General features: G+C 39.9%; 1 protein-coding gene across 1 annotated transcript in view; it reads right to left on the bottom strand.

The window, feature by feature from the left end:
* The window catches only part of LOC134529275 (filamin-A), a 786,080-nt gene that overhangs the window by 747,462 nt on the left and 27,949 nt on the right, over positions 1-10,669 (bottom strand). The window lies entirely within an intron of this gene.

The following is a 10,669-nucleotide window of genomic DNA, read 5'->3' on the forward strand; positions in this document are numbered from 1 at the left end:
GTGCTTCCTTTTTGTTGATGGTGTTTACAAATGTGCCGCTTTTTTTTATTGTGCTGCCTTTTCGTAGTCACTGGTAGAGAGCCAATTACTACACAACGTTTGTACAATATTTATTTTACTTGACGCAACGTAATAGTTTTTGTCCTAACTATGCTTATTCATGCTATCGCTATGGTTTATTTTATCTCTCTGGTCCCATACTATTATACGGTGATCTACATTTTTTTTTCACTCTGCTTATTACTTGGCGTGTTGCACAAGTGCTACCACTAAAGCGTATTTTACGTTACATTTTTTTTCTTTTTGGACAAGTACTATAAGATGGCTTCAGGTTTCTTTTTTGTTCTCACTTTACATTCTGTCCTCGCGGCGACAACATGGTGGTCGCTCTCTGTGCGCGGGGTTTTGAGGTTATGTTGTGCTCCATTTAGTCACAGCTAGTATGGCGGGGATTTTAAGCATAGCGGCCAATGTTTTAGACATAGCTAGTATGGGGGTGGGGGTTTATAGACATTTTTTTTTCGAAATTTAAAAACATGGCTGCTGCTTCTTTTTGAAATTTAAAGACATGGCGGTGGTTGTGGAGTGGTGGGGGTTTGCTTTAGGCATACATAATGGCGGCATATTTGTTTTTTTGGAAATTTGAAAACATGGCAGGGTAAGCATATCTTTCTTATTTTATTCTACTCTCCTCAAATGGTCTCGTGGTCTGGTGGGTAAGGTGTCTGCTTTCTAATCTCAATGTTGTTTGCGTCCCACGGATCGAATCCCCACACCGCCCAGCTTTTTTTGTATACAATTCCCGCCTTCGGAGCGACGGTGGCGCGCTCCGGTAACTAAAGGCTGAACTAAGATGGCGGCCTCCAGTGGCTGCGACGGTGGCGCGCCCTGGTAACCAATGTCAACAACAATGGCGGCCCCCATGAAACATGATGGCGGTTTTAGGATGTTTCTGGCGCAATGTTTACATAACAATGGTTGCGTAATGTTGACGTTTTTTCAAGGCGTCAACATTGCGTGAGCAATGTTTACATTTCAATGTTTACATTGGTCCAGAAATGTCTTACTCCTCCTACTAGAAAGCTCTGTAATTTAGGAAATTTCCTACTCACCATCCTGTCAGCTTATAGAAATTATTGGTGGAGTGGAGAGATTTGGGCAGCGTTTAACATGTGTGGTCTTCAGAACTGATGCAGGTGAATGAGGTGGGGTGGAGCAGCACTGGAATGCAAGAGCGGGTAATACAGGAGATCTTGAGTAAACTTGCTGACCAGCAACATTGTCCGGTAATATCCACATCCGGGGAATTGCTGAGGTGGGCTGCTACTTAGTTATTTGTAAACCAAGTCTAGTAGTCGTGTCTTGCGAACAAAATTGTCAATTACATCACTGTAGAAAGTTTTACTTTGTTTCAGGGAAAGCAATAATTTAAGTTCAATTGAAATGAGTCCAAGATTTTACAGTCTTTCTTGTTTCTGGGCGTTTCTGATGTAGGTCTTAATTCGTTTCAGTGAGGAAAACGAGCGCTCGACAGATACACTTGTTGCTGGAATTGTAGCTACTAACGAACACAATTTATACAGCTCAGGAAAACCGTCAACACTTAAACCCGACTGTCTCAATACCTGCAGTATCTCAAAAATTGATTTTGTTTTAAACTCTGCTAAACTGAAATTTGCAATTAATTCACTCCTTAAACGAGGTAAATCGAAGTAGTTGTCATAAGAAGATTTTAAAGAAGTGAATGCTTCCTCGGGAAATATTTTTGCATTTTCCTCGTTTTTATTTGGATCCATTAGGCCCAGGAACTTCAAATTTTCGAGTGAGCTGAATCGTGTAACAAGCTGTACTAGAATATTATCAATAATTTCAAAATACAATTTTCTGTACCTAGTTTCTGGATCATTTTCCTCAGATGTACGGCGTTTCTTAGTGGGAGGGTCATCTTTGAAGGCGGACCAAATTGTTGAACTGAAAGTGTTTCTCTTCTCAGAAATTAATTTTTCTGTTCCTTTCAGTTTTTGAAGCCAATAGCTAATGTCGAAAGTTTTTGCTTGAATAATCTGAAACAATGCATCTGTGATGTAAAATAAATCAGAAAACACATGTAACATAAAATTAAAATTGAATTCTTTTAATGCAGCTAGGAAGCCACGCGCAGCAATGTAGGTTTCGGTTATGTTTTCGAAAAGGCTTATCAGATCTTATTTGTTTTCAAAAATCGTATGAACTAAGCGGGAATTATAATTCCACATTGTAGGACATACTTTGGGAAATCGTTTGCTCACAAATTTGTCTAATGCCTGTTTTCGTTTGGTAGAATGAGAGAAGAATGAGGCAAACCCACTTAATGTTTTGAAAAATATCTTACAATCAGTAATTTGTTGAGTGATTGCGAAAGCACAAGATTGAGTCTATGCGCACAACAATGTATGAATATAGCATTATCACATTTTTCTCTCACTAATTTTTGTAGCCCATTCAGATGACCAGCCATAACAGCAGCTCCATTGTATGTTTGAGATACCAATTTTTCGCCACAGTTATACTCATCTACTAACTTAAAAACGTGCTCTGCCAGTGCTTTTGCTGATCTGTTAGAACTAACGTTTGTAAAACCGAGGAATCTCTCTTCGATGTTACCCTCGTTCGTTACATATCGCAGTACAGATGCAAGCTGCGACATGTTGGCAACATCAGACGTTTCGTCAAGGATTAGTGCTACAAAAGGAGTCTGACTAACTTGTGTTTTAATTTCCGTTACAATCACTTCGGCAATACTTTATATTATATCATTTTGTATGTTACTAGACAAACCTGTGAAAACCTTAGAAGTTTCCAAATGTGAGGCTAATACTGAATCGTAACTGTTTAACAATTACACTAATACTATGCAATTACCGCAGTTTGAGGAACATTCTTTTTCATCGTGACCTCGGAACGCAAGCTCTTGTCGCCCGAGAAACATAGTGACATAAAACAAACGTTTCAAAACTTCTCTGTTTCGGTCCACAACCTCATTGTGTTTTTTGACATCAGCGCGGTGTTGTTCGTTTAGATCCAGATCAACACGACTGAATCCAAACATCTTTAGCTTACAGACGGCCGATAAATGTGTCTGCGAGAGTTCATGTCTGTGAGCTGCTTTATGAAAATTGTTCATGTCACTAAAACCGTTCTTATTCCAAACTCCTTTCTCATTAGTAAACATTAAACAAGGCCAACAGGACAGTTTTAAAGTTTGTTTGCAAGCAGTAAGCCATTTGTGCGAACTGTAAAAATTAGATTTGAAGTGTCTTTTGCACTGCACACCGCTTGATTTAGCATTTGTTACCATACACGACATATCTGGCGTGGGTCTACCTTGCAAAATTAAAACTCGTTTTTGTTCAAAACTTTTAGCACAAAAAGATGAAACAAGTAAATTTTCTACCACGCAGTCACAAGCGCATCTGTTTCCTGCCGCTCCCTCCCCTTCTGCGACAGCTTCGTCCCTCCGCACTCCCCTTAAAATCCCCTCCATGACCAGGGCCCGCAGAATAGACTGTTGGTTCCCTTGGCCAAGCCTACCGCAATTCTGTAGCTATGTGGCCACTTTTGAATTTGACGAAACTCTTCACCAAAAACTTGGGACGTAATGAAGTACTATAAAGTACGTATTTTTACCACAGTAAATCTGCTTTCAGGCTGTAAGGCGAGTTATTTTACGCAACGCGAAGCACACAATTTCTTTAGAGAATACGCCACACGGCACGTGATGGAACCAGCCGTCTGGCTTGGTTCCCCAGGTCGGCGGCCGAAGCCGAGTGCTCACGTAAACACCCGAAGGTGAAGGGGGAGATATCCGATAAGGAGTCGGCCACAATGAAGGCGTTAAAGGCAATGGAAGCTACGGGGGGGGGGGGGGGAGGGGGGGGGGCTTTTTGTGTGAGCGGGGAAGACAGACAAAGAGAGGCGTGAGAGAGATAAAGCTATAGCTGAAGAGGTTCTACGCGCGAACGCGCCTACACAAAGTGTTACGGCGACCTGTTCAAAAAATGCAAGTTGAATTATTTACGATAGTAGTCAAGTAGTAATATATTTATTTTATTTATTTGTCAGCAGTAGGGAACCAATGGTTCCCTTGGTTCCATGGAATATTCGCCCCTGGCAAGAGGCATTAACATTAGCGCAACTAGTCAGCTACAATATGTTGAAGAAAGTTCCTAATGGCGATACAGTACGCCATGAACGGTCACGAGAAACACCTTTCCCCATTTACATGTCGATGATGTTGCACTCAAAAACACGAAAAAGGGAACTGGTGGACAAGGTTAATAGTTTGGGACTAGGTATATCATACGATCGAGTACTAAACATTTCCTCTGAGCTGACAAAGTCAGCATGTGACTATTATGAAGAAATAGGCATTGCTTGCCCACAGCGTCTTGATGGAGGTACATTTACTACAAGGGCTATTGACAACATCGACCATAATACTTCCTCCACAACAGCAACTGGGTCTTTCCATGGAACAGCCATATCCCTTCAGCAGCATTCAGTTCCAGGTGAAATGGGAACTGATAGGGAAGCAATTATTTGTAACAGAAAATCAACTCAGAAGAAAGTAGCCAATCTACCTGATAAATACATGCAAATCCCACCGGTGTTCCAGACTCAATCTTGGAGTACATCAATTCCAAAATTTGACCAACCAGTGACAATAAGCCATGCTCAATACAGTTTTTCACAGGAGTGGAGTGATATCTGGTATCAACACGTTGAGTGTCAGATCAAGAAAGATGCCTTAGAAGGAGTTTATATTTCTTGGGGAGTTTTCCAATGGTAATAGCAGTGCCAGAGAAAATGTAGCAAATCACACAACAAAGTGTTCTCTTCTTCCAATGTTTCCTGATGTTGCACACTCACCTTCTATGGTGAGACATGCAATGGGAATAATATTAGAAGCAACCAACCATCTGAATCCAGGGCAAAGTCCAATAATTACATTGATGCTCCTTTGTGTGCGATTGCTAAACGTATACAGTGGAAATACCCAGACATGTTTGGAGAAGACAAATATGTTGTTATGATGGGAGGCCTTCATCTAGAGAAGGCTATAATGAGCGTGCTTGGAGACATACTCGATGGTAGTGGATGGGTTGAAGCTCTCATTGAAGCTGATATCACATCACCCGGTAGAGCAGATTCATACCTTCATTTGTCCTACATAACAAGAACAAGGTATGCACATCAAGTGACAGTTTGCGCATTGTACTCTTTGAAGAAGCAAGCATACAAACAGTATTTAGAAGATACCGATGAATGCGATGGGTGTACAACACAGCTATCTTTTGAGGAGTGGTGCATGAATAGATGTGAAACTGTTTCATTGTTTGCTTTTTGGAGCACAGTAATGGAGCTTGAAGGTTATCTTCTAAAATTCCTGACAGCTACACGTAGTGGAAATTTTGATATGTACTTACAAACCCTGACACAAATTGCACCATGGTTCTTTTCCTGCAATCACACCAACTATGCCAGATGGCTTCCCGTACATCTCCGAGATATGGGAAACTTGGATTTCTTACATCCTCATGTAAAATCCGAATTTGATGAGGGGAAATTCACTGCCAATATTACTGGAAGAATATTCTCAGGAATGGCATTAGACCAAGCTCACAAACAGTGCAATGCACATGTCAAAGGGGATGGTGGTGCTATTGGCCTAACAGAGAACCCAGATGCACTAAGATGATGGATGGTAGCAGGACCTCAAGTTGCGTGGCTAATTCAAAGCTTCGAAACACAATTTCAAAAAAGAAATCAATCTTCATTAGAGCACCATGAATGTAAAGACAATCTTCAAGCTGCATTCTTCAGGCATGTTAAAGCATTGATACAAACATTAACAATTTGGGCAATCCTTTTGAGGAAAATAGTCAAGATCTTGTAAATATACATGACAAAGTTGTTGGTTCCCAAACTGCACTTCAGGACCTCATCAATATGAAAGCTCAAGGTATGCATCAGTTTATGGATTATATACATCAAAGGCTTGAGAAACAAACTGTGCCAATCGAATCAACACTTAAGAGAAATAAAATGTATTTATTTAAAACCAAAAAGCCAGCTCAAAACAAAAGCAGCACACAAATGAGGTTGATAAAAGATTATGTCAACTTATTTTCAAAACTATACATTGGTTGTCAACATCGAGGGGCTTATTTAGACGAATTTTTCCGACAAGAGAATCACCCATTTCCTCCCTCATTATCAGAAAATGGTCATCTACGGAAAACAAAAAAGTCTGACCTGCTTCAATGCATCAGTGGTTTGGCAGAATATCCCAATGAAAAGCCTAAAGCAACATGTGTTATACTTGATGGGCCGGCTGTAGTTCATATGATTTCTCCTGGAGATGTTAAGACATTTGATGATTATCAGAAGAAATTCGTTAGTGCAGTTCTTCAAGAATGGGATGATGTCGAACGAATTGATGTAATCTGGGATGACTACCGTGAGGACAGTTTAAAGTCAGAAGCTCGAAAGTCAAGAGGTTTTGGAATTAGATGGCGTGTTCGTAGTAACACACCCATTCCCAAAAACTGGAAAAACGTTTTGTCAAACAATGACAACAAAAGTGAGCTTTTTCTTCTACTGGCAGACAATCTTACAACTCCACTTGGGAAGGAAATGATAACTACAAAGGGAAAAGAAGTGAGATGCAGTAGACCTATGTGTAAACACGTGGAGCTGCAACCATGTAGTCACGAAGAAGCAGACACCAGAATTCTGTTACATGCGAAAGATGCAAGTCAACACGGACACAAGTCAATTATAATTCGAACAGTGGATACTGATATTGTATTTTTATCGTTGTCATTTTTCAAATGTCTCAACGTAGATTTTTTGTGGATTGCATTCGGTGCAGGGAAGAATTTCTATTACATTCTAGTTCATTTACTTTTCAGTTCCCTTGATGCAGATAAGGCAATGGCTCTGCCATTCTTCCATGCATTTACTGGGAGTGACACTACATCTTCCTTTGCAGGTTATGGGAAAAAGTCTGCATGGGAAGTATTTAACAGCGTTTTTGAAAGTGCTCAAACCTTTCGGTCATTGTACCTGCAGCCCACAAATATTGAAGATTTTATGCCAGATATGGAAATGTTTGTTTTACTGCGTTATGACAAATTCTCATCAAGTTCTGGTGTGAATGAGTGTAGGAAGGAACTGTTTACCAAGAAAGGACGATCCATGGAGAGATTACCACCTACAAAAGCAGCTCTATTTCAACATGTTTTGCAGTGTGTGTATCAAGCTGGATACTGTTGGGGACAGTGTTTGGTAAAACAACCTAACCTGCCAGATCCAGAAGCTTGGGGTTGGCACAAAAACGAACAGGCGATATGGGAACCTACCTGGACATCTCTTCCAGAGGCATCAGCATCATGCAAAGAGCTACTTAACTGTTCCTGTAAGAACTGTAACACAAGCCGCTGCAAGTGTAAAAAAGCATTGCTTAGCTGTTCAATATTCTGCAAGTGCAGTAACTGTGAAAATTATGTTGATGCAAGTTTACAGAACACATTATTTTAATCATTGCTGTAGCATTAACTGTTAGCATTGTTGACTTTTGTTTTAGTGTCATTTTTCAACCACAGAACTTCATTGCACAGATTAAACAAACATTCAACTGACTTGTGTACTCCTAATGATGTAATGGTAAGTTAATTCAATAATATATAATGCAAAGTTTACGAGCTGCTGCAAAAGTTGCTTTGCAAGGGCTATAACTGCAAAATGGGTTATATGGAGATTACTTACAAATATTAACAGGTGGTTATGTAGATTGATTAACTTAAAAACATAAAATTCACCTATTTATACAGGAATGTATAATGTGTAAAACTGAAAGTTAGCACTGATAAATATTTAATTGATTTGTACAATTCAGTTTTACACTTTTGTTGGGCTTTGTGATACATTATACATGTTCGTATTAAACACTAATTATTTTTTATTTTATGAATATTTGTTAATAATTAAAATTTATTTTTTGGCTACTTCAACTGCAGAAATTCATCATATTCATAATTCTAAACTTTTTTTTACTTTTATCATTTACGGCAACTAGTTTCAAAATGGCGGCCATAATTCTTGTGCCCTACCTCAAAAATGATTCAGACATGTGTATATATGCTTTTCTCCAGAAATGCACAATTCTTATGAAAAACTCACTTTATCCGCCGTACTAGTAGTCATCATTCTTCTAGCTGAGACTATCCTCCGCCAGTACTTACTGATGCTGACACAGCAGCAGTGTTTACATCCATGGATGTATAGCTCTGTTTTATATTCGTCCAAACGGTGTATTTCAAATCGCACATTTGGCATTTCAGTACTCTTCCCGAATTCAGGCCTTCTCTTTTCTCAGAAATGGGAATCATATTTTTCAATGAACAATGAAAGGGAATGTGATCATCTAAGTCTTTTAACAGTTGTAAAAGGAAGCCGATATCAACAATACGTCTACTTTGAAAGGAATATGCACATTTCTATGCACGCATATCAACATCATTGATGTTTCTGGAAAAAAACAAAGGTCACTCACTATATACGGGCAATGATAAATGCGTACTGCGAAGTGCAATAGAAAACAGTTTATTTATATGGTTGCTATTAAATACCTTAAAAAAAAAAAAAAAACAGTACGTTTGTACAATTTGTAAATCTTCATATACTACTTCACAAGTTTAAGGACAGTTTAACATAACTGAAACCGGAATAGTTTTTTTTCCAATGCGTAAAACGGCTAAGTTCCAGTAAAATAATATTTATATCCTAAGGCAAGTGCACAATGGAAAATAAAGTGGTAAGGACTATGAGAGGCTGTTCAAATAGACAACTTGTGTAAGGAATTGCTTAAATTCTAAATTGTGTGTGTCTACCAAAGTATGCACAACAGGGGTGTTGTCATAACTTAGAAACACGCGACCTAGAAACACGCGACCTAGAAACGCCCGACCTAGAAACGCCCGACCTAGAAACGCCCGACCTAGAAACGCACGACCTAGAAACGCACGACCTAGAAACGCACGACCTAGAAACGCACGACCTAGAAACGCACGACCTAGAAACGCACGACCTAGAAACGCACGACCTAGAAACGCACGACTTAGAAACGCACGACTTAGAAACGCACGACTTAGAAACGCACGACTTAGAAACGCACGACTTAGAAACGCACGACTTAGAAACGCACGACTTAGAAACGCACGACTTAGAAACGCACGACTTAGAAACGCACGACTTAGAAACAAATGACTCAGAATTTTCTAAGTTATGACAGTTCTAAGTTGTGACTTTCTACGTTATAACGTTTCTAAGTTGTGTAGTTCTGCGTTGTGTGTTTCTAAGTTATGATCGTTCTAAGTTGTGTGTTTCTAACTTGTGATAGTTCTAAGTTGTGACTTTCTACGTTACGACGTTTCTAAGTTGTGTGGTTCTGCGTTGAGTGTTTCTAAGTCATGTGTGTCTAAGTTATGACAGTTCTAAGTTGTGTTTCTAACTGGTGATAGTTCTAAGTTATGACTTTATACGTTACGACGTTTCTAAGTTGTGTGGTTATGCTCTGCGTGTTTCTAAGTTACGTGTTTCTAAGTTATGACAGTTCTAAGTTGTGTTTCTAAGTTGTGATAGTTCTAAGTTAGGACTTTCTACATTATGACGTTTCTAAGTTGTGTGTTTCTAAGTTGTGTGTTTCTAAGTTGTGTGTTTCTAAGTTGTGTGTTTCTGCGTTGTGTGTTTCTGCGTTGTGTGTTTCTGCGTTGTGTGTTTCTGCGTTGTGTGTTTCTGCGTTGTGTGTTTCTGCGTTGTGTGTTTCTGCGTTGTGTGTTTCTGCGTTGTGTGTTTCTGCGTTGTGTGTTTCTGCGTTGTGTGTTTCTGCGTTGTGTGTTTCTGCGTTGTGTGTTTCTGCGTTGTGTGTTTCTGCGTTGTGTGTTTCTGCGTTGTGTGTTTCTGCGTTGTGTGTTTCTGCGTTGTGTGTTTCTGCGTTGTGTGTTTCTGCGTTGTGTGTTTCTGCGTTGTGTGTTTCTGCGTTGTGTGTTTCTGCGTTGTGTGTTTCTGCGTTGTGTGTTTCTGCGTTGTGTGTTTCTGCGTTGTGTGTTTCTGCGTTGTGTGTTTCTGCGTTGTGTGTTTCTGCGTTGTGTGTTTCTGCGTTGTGTGTTTCTGCGTTGTGTGTTTCTGCGTTGTGTGTTTCTGCATTGTGTGTTTCTGCGTTGTGTGTTTCTGCGTTGTGTGTTTCTGCGTTGTGTGTTTCTGCGTTGTGTGTTTCTGCGTTGTGTGTTTCTGCGTTGTGTGTTTCTGCGTTGTGTGTTTCTGCGTTGTGTGTTTCTGCGTTGTGTGTTTCTGCGTTGTGTGTTTCTGCATTGTGTGTTTCTGCGTTGTGTGTTTCTGCGTTGTGTGTTTCTGCGTTGTGTGTTTCTGCGTTGTGTGTTTCTGCGTTGTGTGTTTCTGCGTTGTGTGTTTCTGCGTTGTGTGTTTCTGCGTTGTGTGTTTCTGCGTTGTGTGTTTCTGCGTTGTGTGTTTCTGCGTTGTGTGTTTCTGCGTTGTGTGTTTCTGCGTTGTGTGTTTCTGCGTTGTGTTTCTGCATTGTGTGTTTCTGCGTTGTGTGTTTCTGCGTTGT

This window comes from Bacillus rossius, chromosome 2 (genome assembly GCF_032445375.1).
Source record: "Bacillus rossius redtenbacheri isolate Brsri chromosome 2, Brsri_v3, whole genome shotgun sequence".
In the NCBI taxonomy this organism is placed as follows: Eukaryota; Metazoa; Arthropoda; class Insecta; order Phasmatodea; family Bacillidae; genus Bacillus; species Bacillus rossius.